The sequence below is a fragment of the Bubalus kerabau genome, chromosome 18 (genome assembly GCF_029407905.1).
Source record: "Bubalus kerabau isolate K-KA32 ecotype Philippines breed swamp buffalo chromosome 18, PCC_UOA_SB_1v2, whole genome shotgun sequence".
Lineage (NCBI taxonomy): Eukaryota > Metazoa > Chordata > Mammalia > Artiodactyla > Bovidae > Bubalus > Bubalus kerabau.
In genome coordinates this window covers 16,679,936-16,701,173 of record NC_073641.1, presented here as the reverse complement: position 1 = coordinate 16,701,173, position 21,238 = coordinate 16,679,936, and positions in this window count along the sequence as shown.

Sequence of the window (21,238 nt, the reverse complement as noted above, 5' to 3'; positions counted from 1 at the left end):
TGTCCCCACTAAACTGAAGTTCCAGAAGGCAGTGACCATGTCTATTTTGCTTATTCTTATATCCTCAGCACAGTGCTAAACACAAAAGCAAATAGTGAAAACATATTTATGGAATGAGTGAATAATGAATGCATGAATAAATGACATTTTATGACTCAAAAAGAATCAAACTTTCCAGTAGAAAATTGAGCCAAGCATACAAACTGGCAATGTACCATAAATTAAAATAATGCACTAATAATATGAAAATATTTTAATAGACTAGTAATCAAAAATGTAAGCTATTATGATATACTCTTTTTTAATGTATCAGAAAGGCAAGAATATAACAAATGAATGTTTCCAGGGACAGCAAGGAAATCTAGAAGTGAACATCCTCTTACAGAGCAACATGTATGTAAACTGATTCTACCTTTCTGGAAAATAATTGGGCAGTATATTTTTCACCTATACCAAGTAATTCCACTGTAGGGAAATTCTTCTGAAAAAGTTCAGAAAAAATGACCTAAGATGTAGTCATTTATTATTCAAGAAATATGCAAGAAAGAATACTTATTTGGAAGAATGGGAAAAATTGTAAATAAACCCACAGAATAAGATTGATTAAATATGGTATATCCTATCAGTGGAATACTGTGCACCAATTAAGAGGAAGCACCATACATATATTTATGGAATTATATTGTTAAATGAAAACAGAGAAGAATATCTATAGCATCATCCCATTTTAAAAATATACTTACATATATATGTGCATTAAAGAGTCTGAAAAGATATTTGCTAAAATGTTAACAGCATTTATCTCTGGGAGGTGAGATCTGGAGCAACTATATATATATATTTTTTTTTTTTTTGCATATCTGTTATTTCTGACTTTTTCACAATGAGCATGTAGTAACTGTATAATTTTTTCAGGGAATAAATAATAATGTTCACAATATATATTAAATTAAAAACATATTCTAAAACAGTGTGTATAGTATGACACAATATTTGTAAAAAAAAAAAAAGAAAATATATATAAATATATCTATGTATGTATATATATTGATATATATGCATAAAAAGCTAGAAGGACATACACTAAAATGTTAATAGTAGTTATTTATGGGTAGTGGGATTATGGGTGATTATTTTTTCTTTTTGCTTTTCTGTGTTTTCTAATTTTTCTACAATGAATATGTATTACTTGTGTAATAAAAACTAATAATTAAAGTTTAAAAAAAAAAGAATGAAAAAGTGAGAGACTTTGTGATTCACCACTTGCAGCGATCCTACGCACCCCCTCACCCCACCCCCTTGACATGTTCCTGTCATCAAAATGTAGGCAGTGGAGACATGGAGAGGAAATAACAGGGTACCGTAACTTTTGAAGAGAAAAGAGAGAGATAGGCAGACAAAGTGGGGTGGGCAGGAAAGAGAGAAGAAGAACAGAACAGAAGCGGGGGTGGGGGAATTAAGTGGAAGTGAGTTAAGTAATTTTATTTTCTAATAAAAGGAGATGATACACATCTGAAGTTTGAGTTCAGCTAGTAGTCAAGGATTGTGCAGTATATCCTAGAGTTACAGACTTTTGTCTGAATATCAGATGGGCTGCAACAAAGTACCCCCAGCTATGGCTAGCAGTTCCAAAACCTGTTTTCTAGAGATCCCAAATTTCAGGAAGACACTGGCTACTTAAATACTTCATTTCCCAGGATCCCTTGGTTATGGGTGTGGCAGTATCACTGAATTTTGGCCAATAGCTTCTGAATGAAATTGTGCAATTCTCTAGGCCAGAATACTGGAGTAGATAGCCTTTCCCTTCTCCAAGGTGTCTTTCCAACCCAGGGAACGAACCTAGGTCTCCCACATTGCAGGCAGATTCTTTACCAGCTGAACCACAAGGGAAGCCCGAGAATACTGGAGTGGGTAGCCTATCCCTTCTCCAACGGATCTTCCTGACCCAGGAATCCAACCGGGATCTCCTGTATTGCAGGCAGATTCTTTAGCAACTAAGTTATCAGGGAAGCCAATTTAAAGGTAACATTCCTAAAATAAGGGGCATGTCTCCCTTCCCACTAAGCTGAGAGGAAAGCATGAGGGTGGGAGCTGAAACAACTGTCTTGGATCCAGAGTTGGACACCACAAGACAATGACAGAGAGCTTTAGCAGAGATTACCTGTCTCACACTGTTATGCTTAACTAATTAATTTCTGTCTCATTGAAGGCATTAATAATGTGAATCTTTGTCTAGAAGAACTTGCTCACCAAATTAGTTACCTTCTGTAAGCCTCAGTTTCCTGAGAGTGAAATGGAAATAATATATCAGTATTACAAAAGCTTCAACCAAATAACTGTCCAATTATTTCCTTAGAATTAAAGCTCTTTTATGAGAAAAGTCAAACCAATCAAACATTGCATGATACTGTGTTGTGGAACAACAAAGGGAAATCTTTGAAATAAATAGTGCTTTTTTGCCAAATGGTCAATTGATTTCCATTTGCAAAAAAATTAAACTTCACTCTTACCTCATTCCAAGTTGATTATTGATCTAAAAGTAAAGGACTCTGTAACAACTTGGAGGGGTGGGATGCAGAGGGAAATAGGAGGGAGGTTCAAGAGGGAGGAGACATATGTAAACTTATGTCTGATTCATGTTGATATTTGTCAGAAAACAACAAAATCCTGTAAAGCAATTATCCTTCAATTAGAAAATAAATTAATTTAAAAAACAATAAAGCTTCCAGAATATAGGATAATATCTTCATGCCCACAGAGTTGTGAAATAGTTCCTAACAAAATGCAAACTATGTTGGAAAACTGTTTAACATTATCTGCTATTGTGGAACATACGTGTACCCTATGATCCAATAGTTTCACTCCTAGGAGAGACTCAAGAGAAATACATGTGTCTGTATTCAAAGATGGTTAAAAGAATATCCATAGTGGGATTGTCTGTAATAGCCAAAACCTATAAACAATTAAGCAAAAGAATCGATCAACAGAAGAATGGAAAAATGAATTGTATTACACTGATACAGTTGAATACTACACAGCAAAAAAAGAAATGACCTTCGTTACAGCTATTCATAAGTAGATGAAAGAATAAAACCATCATAATGCTGAATGACGGAGAAGGAATGGCACCCCACTCCAGTACTCTTGCCTGGAGAATCCCATGGACAGAGGAGCCTGGTAGGCTACAGTCCATGGGGTTGCTAAGAGTCGGACACGACTGAGTGACCTCACTTTCACTTTTCACTTTCATGCACTGGAGAAGGAAATGGCAACCCGCTCCAGTGGTCTTGCCTGGAGAATCCCAGGGACAGAGGAGCCTGGTGGGCTGACATCTATGGGGTCGCACAGAGTCAGACACAACTGAAGCGACTTAGCAGCAGCAGTGCTGAATGAACAAATAAATCTAGGTTTAAAAGTGCATACTGCCATTAGCGGTCGACATTCACAGAAGCTGAGTGATGGATGCTGTGGTTCAGGAAAACAAATGTAGGCAGGCACCCCAGCATCTACTACAGTTCATCCTCTGCTCTGCTCAGATCCAGTTGCTTCTCACATTGATCTACGCCATCCAGTTTTAGCTGCTTCTGTATTCTGTTGTCACAACTCACATATACAAAAAGAGATACAGTGCACAAAGCATAGCCCCCACTTAGGCAGGTGATCCCAATTTTTATGTAGCAGCTGCTGATGACCTCTCTTCCCAACCACCGATCCTAGATTTCCTTCATCCTAGTCTGGCACTTCTGAAGTGCCTGGTATGATGAACCAGACCCTCAGTCCTAGTGGTCTGAGACTCTGGTGACCCTTCCATAGAGTATGGTTGTCGTACTTGCCCATTTATAGATAAACCTGAAAAACCCATGAGCATCCAAGAGATGACCTAGTCATCTAAGTGTCAAACATGCTCCTCTGTGCCTCACTGTGTTACAGAAGCCCTCTTTCCTCATGACGATTAGGGCCAGTAATCTCTGTCAGCATAGTAACTCCTTTATTCACCTAATAGTTTCCTGGCATGAGGAACCTAAAGTGACCAGATAGCAGTGGTAGTTTAAAGTTTTGTGGGACTCTGCCTTGTGACCCAGAACCTCTAGACACAGATTCTAGACCCCCCAAATATTAGATTGTGAAAAGGTAATTGCTGTTTTGGACTGTGAGCCTTAAACTATTAAAACTAGGCTCAAACACATCTTTATTAGTTAAAATAAAACCCATGACAATCAACACATTTTTGCCAATGAGAAATAAGTTTGCTTATGCCTGAAGCAGAAAAATCCTTGCTGTGGGATTCAACAAACTCTTAGAAAGCATTTTCTGCCTTCTGCTGGTTGTGGAAGTGTTTTCCCTGCAAAAAGTTGTTGAGATGCTTGAAGAAGTGGTAGTCGGCTGGTGAGAGGTCTGGTGAATATGGTGGATGAAGCAAAACTTCATAGCCCAATTTGGCCAAAGCAGAAATGACACTCAGCTGGGGATGTGTCTGGTAGTGAAAGTCTGATGCTATAAAGAACAATATTACATAGAAACCTGGAATATTGGGTCCATGAACCAAGGTAAATTGGACATGGTCAAGCAGGAGATGGCAAGAGTGAACATTGACATCTTAGGAATCGGTGAACTAAAATGGATGAGAATGGGCGAATTTAATTCAGATGACCATTATATCTACTACTGTGGGCAAGAATCTCTTAGAAGAAATGGAGTAACCCTCATAGTCAACAAAAGAGTCAGAAACACATTACATAGGTGCAATCTCAAAAACAACAGAATGGTCTTGGTTCGTTTCCAAGGTAAAGCATTTGACATCACAGTAATCCAAGTCTATGCCCAAATCACTTATGTTGAAGAAGCTGAAGTTGAATGGTTCCATGAGGGTCTACAAAACCTTCTAGAACTAACACCAAAAAAAAAAAAAAAAAAAAGTCCTTTTCATCATAGGGGATTGGAATGCAAATGTAGGAAGTAAAGAGATACCTGGAGTAACAGGAAAGTTTGACCTTGGAGTACAAAATGAGGTAGAGCAATGGCTAACAGAGTTTTGTTAAGAGAATACCCTGGTCATAGCAAACACCCTCCTCCAACAACACAAGAGATGACTCTACACATGGACATCACCAGATAATCGATACAAAAATAAGATGGATTATGTTCTTTGCAGCCAAAGACAGAGAAGCTCTATACAGTCAGCAAAAAAAGACCTTGAGCTGTGGCTCAGATCATCAGCTCCTTATTGCAAAATTCAGGCTTAAATTGAATAAAGTAGGCAAAATCACCTGGCCATTCAGATGTGGCCTAAATCAAATCCCTTATGATTACAGAGTGGAGGTGATAAACAGATTCTGGGGATTAGATCTGGTAGACAGAGTGCCTGAAGAACTGATGAGGGTTCAAAACATTGTACAGGAGGTGGTGACCAAAACCATCCCAAAGAAAAAGAAGGTAATGTTGTCTGATGAAGCTTTACAAATAAATGAGAAAAGAAAAGAAGTGAAAGGCAAGGGAGAAAGCGAAAGATATACCAATATGCAAAAGAAAGGGAAAGAATGCAATAGAATGGGAAAGACTAGAGATCTCTTTTGGAGAATGCAATGGCACCCGACTCCAGTACTCTTGCTTGGAAAATCCCATGGACGGAGGAGCCTGATGGGCTGCCGTCTATGGGGTCGCACAGAGTCGGACACGACTGAAGTGACTTAGCATAGCATAGCATAGAGATCTCTTTGAGAAATTGGAGATATCAAGGGAACATTTCACACAAGGAGGGGCACAATAAAGGACAGAAATGGCAAGGACCTAGCAGAAGCAGAAGAGATTAAGAAGAGGTAGTAAGAATACACAGAAAAACTATACAAGAAAAGTCTTAATGACCCAGATAACCACAATGGTGTGGTCACTCACCTAGAGCCAGACATTCTGGAGTGTGAAGTTAAGTGGGTCTCAGGAAGCATTACCAGGAACAAAGCTAGTGGAGGTGATGGAATTTCAGCCGAGCTATTTCAAATCCCAAAAGATGATGCTGTCAAAGTACTGCACTCAATTATGTAAGCAAATTTGGAAAACTCAGCAGTGGGCACAGGACTGGAAAAGGTCAGTTTTCATTCCAATCCCAAAGAAGGGCAATGCCAAAGAATGACAATGCCAAAGAATGTTTAAACTACTGTACAATTGCACTCATTTCACATGCTGGTAAGGGTATGCTCAAAATCCTTCATGTTAGGCTTCAATAGTACATGAACTGAGGACCTCCAGATGTAGAAGCTGGGTTTAGAAAAGACACAGGAACCAGAGATCAAATTGCTAACATCAGCTAGATCATAGAGAAAGCAAGGGAATTCCAGAAAAACATCTACTTCTTCTTCATTGACTAAGCAAAAGCCTTTGACTGTGTGGATCATAACAAACTGTGGAAAATTCTTAAAGAGATGGGAACACCAGACTACCTTACCTGCATTCTGCAAAACCTGTATGCAGGTCAAGAAGCAACAACGGACTAGTTTAAAGTTGGGAAAGGAGTAGGTCAAGGCTGCATATTGTCACCTTACTTATTTAATTTCTATGTAGAGCACATCATGCAAAATGCCCTGCTCAATGAATCACAAGCTGGAATCAAGATTGCCGGGAGAAATATCAACAACCTTAGATATGCAAATAATACCACTCTAGAGCAGAAAGTGAAGAGTAACTCAAGAATCTCTTGACGAAGGTGAAAAAGGAGAGTAAAAAAGCTGGTTTAAAACTCAACATTCAAAAAATTAAGATCACGGTATCTGATCCCATCACTCGTGGCAAATAGATGGGGAAAAAGTGGAAACAGTGACAGATTTTCCTTTATTGGGCTCCAAAACCATTGTGGGTGGTGACTGCAGCCATGAAATTAGAAGACATTTGCTTCTTGGAAGAAAAGCTATGTCAGATCTAGACAGTGTATTAAAAAGCAGAGACATCACTTTGCTGACAAAGGTCCCTATTGTCAAAGCTATGGTTTTTCCAGTAGTCATGTACGAATGTGAAAGGTGAACCATAAAGAAGGTTGAATGCTGAAGAACTGATGTTTTTTAATTTTAGTGCTGGAGGGGACTCTTGAGAGTCCCTTGGACTGCAGGGAGATCAAACCAGTCAATTCTAAAGGAAATCAACTCTGAATATTCACTGGAAGGACTGATGCTGAAGCTGAAGCGCCAATACTTTGGCCACTTGATGCGAAGAGCTGACTCATTGGAAGGACCCTGCTGCTGGGAAAGATTGAGGGCAGAAAAGGGCAACAGAGGATGAAATGATTGAATATCATCACTGACTTAAAGGACATGAGTTTGAACAAACTCTGGGAGATAACCAAGGATAGGAAAGCTTTGCACACTGCAGTTCATGGAGTCACAAACAGTTGGACACAACTTATCAACTAAACAACAACAGCTATTTGTATTCATGTGTGTTCAGGCATTGCATTTGCGACTCAGAACCAAAAGGTGATGACTTAGTTAAGAAATATAGCGCACCTGAGTATAGTAAACCGAATGCTGCAAGGTCTCCACTCCCTTGAGAGACCATGCCACCACACTATTGGGATGGCAGCTTCTGTTTGATGGAGTATATGTAGGAAGAGTGGATCCTAATCATGTCACTGATGCACCTCCTTTGCTATTAAGTGGAGCCTTTTTGTTGTTGTTCAGTTGCTAAGTTGTATCAAACTCTTTGTGACCCCGTGAACTGTAGCATATCAGGCTCCTCTGTCCTCCACTATCTCCCAGAGCTTGCTCAAACTCATGTCCATTGAATCAGTGATGCTATCTAACCATCTCATATTCTGTCATCCCCTTCTCCTCCTGCCCTCAATCTTTCCCAGCATCAGGGTCTTTTCCAATGAGTTGGCTCAGGTGGCCAAAGTATTGGAGCTTCAGTTTCAGACTCAGTCCTTCCAGTGAATATTCAGGGTTGATTTCCTTTAGGATTGCCTGGTTGGATCTCCTTGCAGTCAAAAGGACTCTCAAGAGTCTTCTCCAACACCACAGTTCAAAAGCATCAATTCTTTGGTGCCCAGCTTTCTTTATAGTCCAACTCTCAATCCATACCTGACTACTGTAAAAATCATAGCCTTGACTAGACAGACCTTTGTTGGCAAAGTAATGTCTCTGCTTTTTAATATACTATCTAGGTTGGTCATAACTTTCCTTCCGAGGAATAAGCATTTTTTAATTTCATGGCTGCAGTCACCATCCGCAGTGATTTTGGAGCCCAAAAAATAAAGTCAGATGTTTCCCCATCTATTTGCCATGAAGTGATGGGACCAAATGCCATGATCTTCGTTTTCTGAATGTTGAGCTTTAAGCCAACTTTTTCACTCTCCTCTTTCACTTTCATCAAGAGGCTCTTTAGTTCTTCGCTTTCTGCCATAAGGGTGGTGTTATTTGCATATCTGAGGTTATTGATATGTCTCCTGGCAATCTTGATTCCAGCTTGTGCTTCATCCAGTGAACACCTTTGGGGAGCTGCTATTCTGTCTACCACAAAACCAATGTTGTTGGACCCATTTATAGCCTCCATCTCTTCCAGGAGCTGCTTTCTGAATACTGTACCATTCTCTGCTGCCAATAGCATGCCCTTGCTCTAGAATCCTAAGCATCCATGCCTTGACTCTCTTATTGGAGTTTGCCAGAGTCTTAATACCATCCTTTTTACCCAGAAAGCCTTTACCAGTTATGGCCTAAGTGACAAAGCTGCTTAGGCTGAAGCCTAAACCCACTGCAAAGCCCCTGTCTGCTCTGGAACCCACTTAAAGCTAGATCTCTTAACATTATCCAATAAATGGGTCAAGTGTGAAATTGCCAAGTGTGAAATACACTGCTTCCAAGGCCTGATGAGGCCAACCAAGCCTGACATTTCTTTCTCAAGATGCAAGGGACAATAACTTGTTGTCACCTGAGATGGGATAGCCCAGCATCCCCTGACTATAGGACTCCTAAAAAGTCACTGATGTGCAGGCCTCTTAATATTGGTGAGTCTTATCTCCCACCCTCTGAAGTTCATGTGTGTTACTTACCAAGGCATTCAGAGTACTCAGCACTTTTGCTCACTAAGTGCAGGTAACGTGATGGCATCAACTTAGTGGGCAAATGTGATCTTCTCTAGAAAGAATGCTCAGATCAACAGCATTAGACTATGCTGTTGTGAGATGTGGTAAGGCCTTCTAGAGATAGAGAAGCCTGGTTTCAAAAAGCCATCTGTGGACATGGATTTATGCTAAACCTTGGGTACCCAACCACTCGATGATTAAAGTAAATATTATAAATGAGAACACAGAGTGCTATAGATGTGGAAAGTCTATTAGAGGTAGAGAAGCTGGATTCTGAAAGGTCATCTGAGGACACAGAGTTGGACTATACCCCAGTTCTCAGCTGCTAAGTAATAATATTACATTGTGAGTAACAGAGTTCTATCATCTATGTTCTCATTGTTAGATAAAAGTCCATAACAATATGGCATGACTTATAATAGTGCATATGTATCTCAGTTCGCTTAATGGTTGGCATTAGGGATTCCTCTTCACTAGCCCCACAAAAAAGTCTCTGCTGGGGACTTTTAAGGATAGTTAATTTGTTGTAGGGAAGACAAAAGTAGTAATTCTCATTGGGAAGTCACAGTGTCTCTGGAATCCTGATCCCTCTTCAGACTTCTTATACCTTTTCCACAGCTCTCCTAATTGCTATTTCTCCCAAGCCAGGGAAACTGCTTGTGGCTCAGTGGCAAAGAATCTGCCTGCTAATACAGGAGACATAAGAGACGTGGGTTCAATCCCTGGGTTGGGAAGATCCCCTAGAGAAGGAAATGATAAACCTCACCAGTACTCTTGCCTGACAAACCCCAGGAACAAAGAAGTTTGGTAGGCTATCGTCCATGGGGTCACAAAGAGTCAGACATGACTTAGCAACTGAACTACAAAGGAAACCATGGGAGTCAGAGCAACCCCCCTACTTATATCCTGTCCAAATTCATGAGGAGAAGGTCTTAGCCATCGCATCACTACAACATCGCCAATGCAGTGTTCCACCTACCATCAGGGCAGGAACGTCACTGCTATCTGTCTGGTGAGTAATCCCATCCTTAGAGTCAGTTTCCTAGGACTACTTCTAGTACCCAAAGTCTTCAGGTAGGTTTCAAAGAAATGGATCCAAAAATAAGGATTTGTGTGCATATGACTTTTTTTTTTAAGGGATGGGGTATCTCAGCACCACCTCCCCACACCCCTGGACTCCTAAAGTATTTGATTGAAAGCTCTTTGGGAAAAATCTAGGAGGGAGAGAAGGAAGCAGGACAGGAAAGAGGGAAGTAAGGATGTTGCCTCAGGTAAAATCTAGGCTGTCGGGCGTGGGAGACAGACGGTTTGGAGCTTGATCTGCGTTGCCTAATGGTGCCCTCTGAGGGAAGAAGTCCAGCGTTGTACCCTCATATTCCTCAGTCACTGGTGTGGGCCACCTGACAAGGGAACTGTGCAGAGTAGCCCCTGGAGAAGGTAGGTCATCAGCTGCGGACAGTTCTCTGTGAACCGTCAGCAGCCATCGGAGGAAGGTGCATGGCCCGGGAAAGGCGATCAGGCAAGGTATCATGTCTTCCAGAGTCACCTTTCACTGGGGTCTTACATGATTTCCCTGTTTAAAATAGGAAGCTCAGCACTCTTCAGCTTCCTTCCTTGATTTATTCTCCTCCAGAGAGCTTATCAGCTTCTAATATTTACTTATTTTCCTCATATCTTCTTGTAAAATGTAAGCTTCATGAGGGCAGGGTTTATTGTCTGATATTGATCACAATGTGCCAGAAGAGTGCCCAGCACATAGCCGTCCTTGAATAACTCTTTTGAATAAGTGGTTTGTTAATATTACTGTCTTGTTATCTGGCATATCAAACAAATGGATATCTTTTCAGTTAACAAAACAATCATTTCTCCACCCTGGGTTTTCCTTAGAGAATTTTACTCTCTAATTGGCACCTACCATTTTCCCATCAACAGTGAGGCTGAGATTGTCCCAAAGATTTATTTAACTATGTGTTTTTCCAAGTTTTTTAATCTGTCTTCATCAATACGTGTCAGGAAAAAAATAATGCAAAACAATAAATTAATACAGGTGTCAAAAATAGCATTATTATGTTATAAGCTTACTGTGCTTGGGACTCGGCTGTTACTTTCTGATTCTGTAAGAGAAACTTTTATATGAAAGAAATTTCTACAAAACTCCACAGGGTGAAAGTCTCCATGATATCACTCAGTGAAAGAAACAGTTCAGTGGAGAGTACTCCGAGGTTTGGCTTCACAGTATACGGTTTTTGTTCTAGCTCCTTCCTGCGTGACCACAGTCTCATTCTACATGATCCCAGTTCACTGTGTTTTGGTAACCTCACCTGTAAGGTGAAATTATGTGCCTAAGGAAAAGCTTTCACAAACACGTCCACTGCATATGATAGGGAAGACAGAAAAGGCAAAGAAGAAAAGGAAAGATATACCCATCTGACTGCAGAGTTGCAAAGAATAACAAGAAAGCCTTCCTCAGTGATAAGTGCAAAGAAATAGAGGAAAACAATAGAATGGGAAAGACTAGCGGTCTCTTCAAGAAAGTTAGAGATACCAAGGGAACATTTCATGCAGAGATGGGCACAATGAAGGACAGAAACAGTATGGACCTAACAGAAGCAGAAGATATTAAGAAAAGGTGCCAAGAATACACAGAACAACTGTAGAAAAAAGATCTTGATAACCATGACAACCCAGATAACCATGATAGTGTGATCACTCGCCTAGAGCCAGACATCCTAGAATTCGAAGCCAAGGAGGACTTAGGAAGCATCACTGTGAACAAAGCTAGTGGAGGTGACGGAATTCCAGTTGAGCTATTTCAAATACTAAAAGATGATGCTGTGAAAGTGTTGCACTCAATATGTCAGCAAATTTGGAAAACTCAGCAGTTGCCACAGGACAGGAAAAGGTCAATTTTCATTCCAATCCCTAAGAAAGACAATGCCAAAGAATGCTCAAACTACCACACAATTGCACTCATCTCACACGCTAGTAAAGTAATGCTCAAAATTCACCAAGCCAGGCTTCAGCAATACGTGAACCGAGAACTTCCAGATGTCCAAGCTGCATTTAGAAAAGACAGAAGAAACAGAGATCAAATTGCCAATGTCCGTTGGATCATCGAAAAAGCAAGAGAGTTCCAGAAAAACATTGACTTATGCTTTATTGACTACACCAAAGCCTTTGATTGTGTGGATCACAACAAACTGTGGAAAATTCTTAAAGAGATGGGACTACCAAACCATTTTATCTGCCTCCTGAGAAATCTGTACACAGGTCAAGAAGCAACAGTTGGAACTGGACATGGAAAAACCAACTGGTTCTAAATAGGGAAAGGAGTACGTCAAGGCTGTATATTGTCACCCTGCTTGTTTAACTTATATGCAGAGAACATCATCAGAAATGCCAGTATGGACCTCCTGGCAAGAAATATAAGCTAAAATCAAGATTGCTAAGAGAAATATCAATAACCTCAGATATGCAGATGACACTACCCTTATGGCAGGAAACAAAGAGAAACTAAAAAGACTCTTGATGAAAGTGAAAGAGGACAGCGAAAATACTGACTTAAAACTCAACATTCAAAACACTAAGATCATGGCATCCAGTCCCATCACTGCATGGCAAATAGATGGAGAAACAATAGAAACAGTGACAGACTTTATTTTCTTGGGTCCAAAATCACTGCAGATGGTGACTGCAGCCATGAAATTAAAAGATACTTGCTCCTTGGAAGAAAAGCTATCACCAACCTAGACAGCATATTAAAAAGCAGAGACATTATTTTCCTGACAAAAGTCTATCTAATCAAAGCTATGGTTTTTCCAGTAGTCATGTATGGATGTGAGAGTTGGACCATAAAGAAAGCTGAGCACTGAAGAACTGATGCTTTTGAACTGTGGTGTTGGAGAAGACTCTTGAGATTCCCTTGAACTGCAAAGAGATCAAACCAGTCATTCCTAAAGGAAATCAATCCTGAATATTCATTGGAAGGACTGATGCTGAAGCTGAAGCTGCAATTCTTGGGCCACCTGATGTGAAAAGCTGACTTGTTTGAGATCCTGATGCTGGGAAAGAGTGAAGGCAGGGGTAGAAGGGGACGACAGACTATGGGATGGTGGGATAACATTACTGACTTGATGGACATGAGTTTGAGCATGCTCTGGGAGTTGGTGATGGACAGGGAAGTCTGGCATGCTGCAGCCTATGGGGTCGCAAAGAGTCAAACATGCCTGAGTGACTGAACTGAACTAACATCTTTCAGAAAAGCTTTCTCATAAAGGATTTGTTCCAATCTAATTCCATCTTTTAAAATCCTCTCTACTCTTCTGTTAAAGCTACATCTCCTAATACAGTACATCATTTATCTCTGAGGGTTCTATTTCATCTCTTATCTCTATAAGAATTTATTCTACTTATGGTAGAGAGAGGCATTTTTACCCCAAGTTAGGGGTAGTGTGGGACCACCATTCACCTTGTGGTAAATGTTCAGAACCCCAACCGTGACACCTGAGCTGGGCTTGACCCTTCCACCAGCAGCCCTCTGTACTTGTTGCTTCCCCACTTGCCCTAGAAATTACTTCTATATTTTATTTTCTCATAGATTTAAAAGGGATTTCTGCACACACAAGTTTCTAGAACACTGGTGCAATTGCCTAGTTCTCCAAATTTTTATCTATATGAAATTTTAGTAATACTTTTGCTAGCTGTTGCTATGGTGAGTTTGCCACTGACCTGGGAAAACTGTATGACTTGTTATAGAGCAGGAGCCACCTTCAAATAAAAGGTGAGTGAGTGAGTGAAAGTCACTCAGTCATGTCCAACTCTTTGCAACCCCATGGACTGTATTCTCCAGGCCAGAATATGGAGTGGGTAGCCTTTCCCTTCTCCAGGGGATCTTCCCAACCCAGGGATCAAACCCAGGTCTCCCGCATTGCAGGCGAATTCTTTACAACTGAGCCACAAGGGAAGCCCAAATAAAAAGTAAGAGACTTAGAAAATAAACTGGAAGATTGGGTTCTTCCTAAACATACAGTAGTTTTGCCTCATTAATATAAAAAAGATTATTGTTACGGCAATGAACAGTTCTAAAAATGGGCACAGTGGTAAAGGGCAATGAGATGAATAGTTCAAAAATGATTTTGCCACAAAATTCTAATGTTAGAAACCACGCTGGAATGAAGCCATTCGTCAGCCGGTAAGAAGTCTGCCTGCAACGCAGGAGACCTGGGTTCAACCCCTAGGTTGGGAAGATCCCCTGAAGAAGGAAATGGCAACCCATTTCCAGTATTCTTGCCTGGAAAATCCCATGGACAGAGGAGCCTGGCAGGCTACGCAGTTCATGGGGTCACAGAGTCAGACACGACTGAGCAACGTCACTTCACTTCACCACTCAGCAGCCAGTAACAATGGCTACGCATTGTTAGTCAGGAATAGACAAGCAAGGCTCATCGGACATTGAGAGTAGTTTACAACTTAAAAGAGAAAGACTATCATCAAATAAATAAACAAATTAGAAACAATAACACTAGAGAAAACAAATAGTTCTAATTATACTCAAATAAATTTGAGAAAATATTGCATCTTCATCAAACAAATATAGGATATTCTGAAAAAGGAAAAAATTAGGGAGTAAAGAGGAGCTAATGAAATTCAAATCAATTGCTGAAATAAAAATTCGAAATAATTATTTAAGAAAGCACTACAAAATCAAAGATAATATAAGTGGACCAAGGCTATTGTCTCAGGAATGCATGATTAGTTCAGTTCTCAAGAATCAATTGAGAAGGAAGAGAAAAAAGAAAAAAAATAATCAATGTTTGAAGAAACTATCTTGAAACATCAAGAAATCAAAGAAGAAAAATCATATGATAATCTCAATAGATAAGGGGAAAAGCATTTGATAAAACTCACCATATATTCATAATTAAACAAACCAAAAAACCTCTCAGCAAGCTGGGAACTAAAAGAAATTTTCTCAAAAGGATAAGGGGCATCTACAAAAAAAACCCACAAAACTACAATTAACATCATGCTTAATGGTAAATAACTGAATTTACCATTCTTTACCAAGAACAATTCTTTTAAGAAGAAGAAACAGGTGAGAATATTTAGTCTTACCAAAATTGTACTGAAGCTATAAGATAGAAAATAACAAATTGGTTAGGTTGTAAGAAACTGGAAAAGTAGTGCATTGCTGGTGGGAAATTAAAATGGTACAGCTGTTTTAGAAAACAGTATAGCTGTTGCTCAAAAGTTTAAACGTAATGCTACCATATGACCCAGAAATTTCACTCCTAGGTATATGCCTAACAGGAAACAAATGTCCACAAAAAAATCCGCAAACAAACATTCGTATCAGCATCATTCATGATGAACTCCAAGCCTCTATCACAGTGCCTGGCACCGATGAATGGATGAATAAAATGTGGTATATCCATATCATGAAATATCTTTGGCAGTAAAACAAAATGAAATACTGATACATACTACAACATGCATAAATGTTGAAAACATAAACTAAGTGAAAGAACCTAGTCACAAAAGACCACATATTATATGATTTCATTTATATGATATGTCCAGAATAGGTAAGTCTATACAGACAGGGAAGCTATTGCTGGTTATCTAGAGGCAGCAGGCTGGGGGGGACATGAGGAGTGACTGCTTATGGCTATGGGGCTTCTTTTGAGAATGATGAAAATGTTCTAAAATTGATTGTGGTGAAGATAACTGCACAACTTTGAGAATACACTAACAACCATTGAACTCTGTACTTCAAATGGATAAATTGTATGGTATGTGAGTTAGATCTCAGTAAAGGTCTTATTTTTTTTTCAAGTGTACCAGTGGTCCCAGTCAGTGAAGCAAAGAATAAAAAAGAAATAGGCAAAGATTTCTTAGATAGGACACAAAGAGCACAAACCACGGGAGAAACATTGATATATTGGAATTAATCAAAATTTAAAATTTCTGTTCCTTGCAAGATTTTGTTTAACAAATAAAAATCAAACCACAGACTGGGAGAAAGTATAAGATACACATCTGATGAAAGTTTGATATCCAGAATATGTATATATACATATATATATATACACACACACACACACACACACACAGTCTTGAACTTTGACAAAAATAATACAATTTTTAAAAACAAGCAAAAGATTGATGAAGCATTTCATCCAAGAAGATACACAGATGGCTAATAAACATACAAAAAGAATTATCAGTCATTGAGAAAATGCAAAATAAAACTACAATGAGATCACACTATGTACCTATTAGAAAGGGCTTCCTTGGTGGCTCAAATGATAAAGTATCTGCCTGCAATGCAGGATACCAGGGTTCAATCCCTGGGTTGGGAAGATTCCCTGGAGAAGAACATGGCAACCCACTCCAGTATTCTTGCCTGGAGAATCCCATGGACAGAGGAGCCTGGCAGGCTATAGTCTATGCAGTTGCAAAGAGTCAGACACAACTAAGAGACTAACACACACCTATTAGAAGAGGGGTTGGGGCATGGGAAAAAACAAACAAACAACCATATCTACACAGTGTGTACAAGGATATGGGGCATTTGGAACTCTGGGGAAACAGCAGAAACAGTGCCGGACTTTATTTTTTGGGGCTCCAAAATCACTGCAGATGGTGATTGCAGCCATGAAATTAAAAGACACTTACTCCTTGGAAGGAAAGTTATGACCAACCTAGATGGCATATTAAAACCAGAGACATAACTTTTCCAACAAAGGTCCGTCTAGTCAAGGCTATGGTTTTTCCAGTGGTCATGTATGGATGTGAGAGTTGGACTGTGAAGAAGGCTGAGCGCCGAAGAATTGATGCTTTTGAACTGTGGTGTTGGAGAAGACTCTTGAGAGTCCCTCGGACTGCAAGTAGATCCAACCAGTCCATTCTAAAGGAGATCAGTCCTGGGTGTTCATTGGAAGGACTGGTGCTGAAGCTGAAACTCCAGTACTTTGGCCACCTCATGCGAAGAGCTGACTCATTGGAAAAGACTCTGATGCTGGGAGGGATTGGGGGCAAGAGGAGAAGGGGACGACAGAGGATGAGATGGCTGGATGGCATCACCAACTCGATGGACGTGAGTTTGAGTGAACTCCGGGAGTTGGTGATGGACAGGGAGGCCTGGCGTGCTGCAAATCATGGGGTCTCAAAGAGTCGGACGCGAGTGAACTGATCTGGTGCATTGCTGATGGGTATGCAAAATGGCACCTCCACTTTGGAGAATAGTATGGTACTTTGTCATTAGGATAAATCATATACTTACCTTCCCTCTAACCCCACTCCAAAACATTTACTCAACTGAAAACATGTTCACTCAAAAACTTGTATGCGAAAGCTTATAATGGCTCTGATCTATGATAGCCAAAATCTGGAAACAACTCAAATGTCCATTGTACACTTAATATTCATATAATGTTTTATATCAATTACATCTCAAAAAATTAAAAATAAAAATGAATGGTACTTACAACAATATGGATAAATCTCAAATGCATTAGGCTAAGTGAAAGAAGCCAGATTCAAATGGATACTCAATACTTCCATTTACATGACATTTGGAGAAGGCAAATGTATAGGAATAAAAACAGAGCAGTAGTCACTGGGGGCTGGAGGGAAAGACGGGCAATTGATTTATGACCGAGCATGAGGAGACTCGAACCGTAAGTGAGACGTTCTACATCTTGATTGTGGTGGTTACCTGACTGTGTATGTCTTGTCAAAATTCAGAAATACTCACCAAAAAAGTGTATTTTACTGTATGTATATATACCCACTATGCATAACTTTAGAAAATCTGCTGAAGTGTCAGTCATTTCTTTCCTGAATTTACCTCAGTCTGGGGTTCTAGCTCTCAGTCTTGCAACTTCAAAACCTGTCAGCAAAGTCTCAGGAGAATCAAATTAACACTTTAAGGATCACATTAAGTTCATAAGAATTCATACATAAATCAGAATGTCAGTTATTTGTAATGGAATTGCCAATGCTAATAGATAAGCTAGGTTTTTAGTCAAGTCTTTCTCTCCCTGTAATCATGAAGTGAAATGATAGTCACTAAGTCCTGTCCGGCTCTTTGCTACCTCATGGACTGTAGCCCACCAGGCTCCTCTGTCCATGGGATTCTCCAGGCAAGAATACTGGAGTGGGTTGCCAATTCCTTCTCCAGGGGATTGTCCCGACCCAGGGATTGAACCCAGGTCTCCTGCAATACAGGCAGAATCTTTACCGACTGAGCCACCAGGGAAGCCCTCCCTGTAACCATGCTTCATGAGAAACCATGGCCATCATCCTAGAAGATGATCCCCCCATGCAGCCTCTCTAGGCCCCGCTCCATAGCTTTGGTAACACGTTCTCACTGCCAGTACACCACGATCTTGTGGTTTCCCTATGCCTTGTCCATAGTTTATAAGTCCTTTTATTAAACTTCCTTCAAATCAGTCATGTGGTTCCTACAGATAGAGTTACTTTGTATATTATATCCTATAGTTGATACACTGAGGCTTTCATGCTAAAGGCAGCACAAAACATTCATTTCTTCAACAAATAGTCCCTGAGAACCTCCTTTGTTCCAGGCCTTAGGGAACATAGCAGTGAGCAACATCAAGAAATCCTCTCGCTCTGTCCTCCGCTGGGGGACTAAGGAAGGATTTCTCCCAGAGATGACTTTGAGGCAGACTCCAGGACAAGGTGAAAAAAAGTGAGACCTACAAAGATCTCTAGGAAGAACTCGCCCGGCAAAAGGACAAACAAGAGCGATGACCCTGAGGCAGAAACAAGTTGGGCCTTTTGAGGGACAGATATAAACACAAGTGGCTGTAGTGGAGTGAATGAAAGAGAAAATGGTGAGAATGGGAGGAAACAGGAGGTTTGGTAGGTTGTGTTAAAGGGATGTGATTTTGATTCCAAGGTTTGTGGGCAGCCCTCGTGGGAGGGGACAGGGGAATGGTTGAGTTTGGGAGAAATATGATCTGATTTACATTTTTTTTTTTTACTTTTTAAAAAAATTTTTTAACTTTACAATATTGTATTGGTTTTGCCATATATCAACATGAATCCACCACAGGTATACATGTGTTCCCCATCCTGAACCCTCCTCCCTCCTCCCTCCCTGTACCATCCCTCTGGGTCATCCCAGTGCACCAGCCCCAAGCATCCAGTATCATGCATCGAACCTGGACTGGCGACTCGTTTCATATATGGTATTATACATGTTTCAATGCCATTCTCCCAAATCATCCCACCCTCTCCCTCTTCCACAGAGTCCAAAAGACTGTTCTATACATCAGTGTCTCTCATATACAGGGTTATTGTTACCATCTTTCTAAATTCTATATATATTTACAATTTTTTAAAGAGTCATTGGCTGCTGTGTAAGAATAGTCTGTAAAGCAGGAATGGCAGCAGAGAGTATTAAAATAGCTGAGGGAAGAGAGTATGGTGGCATGGATCAGGCTGGTAACAATAGGAGATGGAGAGAAGTGACAATATTCAGAAAGTATCTGAATTTGCTTATTAATTGGAAATGGAGTGAAGGGGAAAGGAAGAGCCTGCTGCTAAAAATTATGATTTTTAACACCTCAGGTGCCAGTTACTAGGTTTTCAACATTGGGATGGTGTAGAAAAATAAGGATTGATATGTTTATTTGATATCCAAATTGAGATGTTGAGGAGGCAACTGAGTATGAGCCTGGCTCTTAGGAAAGAAATGAGAGTTCAAGAAATACTCATGTGTGAGACACCCACATCTGGGACTGGATGAGGTTACCCTGGACTTCTCTGCTGGTCCAGTAGTTAAGACTCCCTGCTTCCAATGCAGAGGGTGCAGGTTTGATCCCTGGTCAGGGAACTAAGATCCCACATGCTGTGCAGTGCAGCCAAAAAGCTCAGAGGCTTCCCTGGTGGCTCAGACAGTAAAGAATCTACCTGCAATGTGGGAGACCTGGGTTCGATCCCTGGGTTGGGAAGATTCCCTGGAGAAGGAAATGGCTACCCACTCCAGTATTCTTGCCTGGAGAATCCCTTGGCCAGAGGAGTCTGGTGGGCTATGGTCTGTGGGATCCCAAAGATCAGACATGACTGAGCGACTAAGCACACACTTAGGAGGTTACCCTGGGAAACAGGGTGTCTGGAGAAGATCAGGGACAGGGATGAGCCAGGAGGGTGGGCTGGGGCTTAGAGCTTGAAGAGGAGAGGAGGAACTAGCAAAGGAGTCTAAAAAGAAGCCCTAGCAAGGACAAGGGAAGAGGATTGTGGTGGGTATGCCTGGACCAATGTGAGACTGACAACTCCATCCCCTAGAGAAAGGGTGTTTGAGAAAAATCAATTGTGCTAAATATGACTGAAAAGTGAAAGAAGACAAAGTTGAAAGTCATTGAACACGCCAACATGTAGGATATTGAGGCTTTCAACAGCAAATGACAGAAACAAAAGTAGGTTAATTAGAAAATTGATGGTTTTAGAACAGAGAGCATAAACATAAACAACTATGCGAAGGGGTTTTGCTATAAAGGGAGCAGATAGAGGGAAAAGTGGAGTTGAGATTGTGGTTAAGATAGAAGATGTCAGGACCTATTTATATGGGTGGTGCTAGTGGTAAAGAACCCACCTGCCAATGCAAGAGATGCTGGAGACAAGGATTTGATCCCTGGGTCAGCAAGATCCCCTGGAGGAGGGCATGGCAACCCACTCCAGTATTCTTGTGAAAATCCCATGGACAGAGAAGCCAAAGGGTTGCAAAGAGTCAGACACAACTGAGGCAACTTAGCACACATATACTGATGGGATTTTTCTAGCAGAGAGAAAAATAGATCATCTAGGAAAAGGAAAGATATGTGAAAGACAAAAGTTTTGAAGCGAGGAGAAAGAGTGGGAGCCATTGTGTAAGCAGAGGAGTTGCCAACTTACAAGAACTTGAGCATTCTAAACTCTTGGTTCTAAATTCCATCTATATATTAGAATCTCTTGAGAATTAAAAAAAAAAAGGAATGTTCCATACTGGATTAATTAATTAAGACCCTCTGAAAGTGAGATCTGGGCATCAGCATTTTTTAAATTCTACCTATAGCCCTCACTGATAACCATGGACGCATTGAAAGAGAAGCAAAGACAGACTGAATATGGATCCAGATAGTTTGCTTGACTTGGTGATGGGAAGAT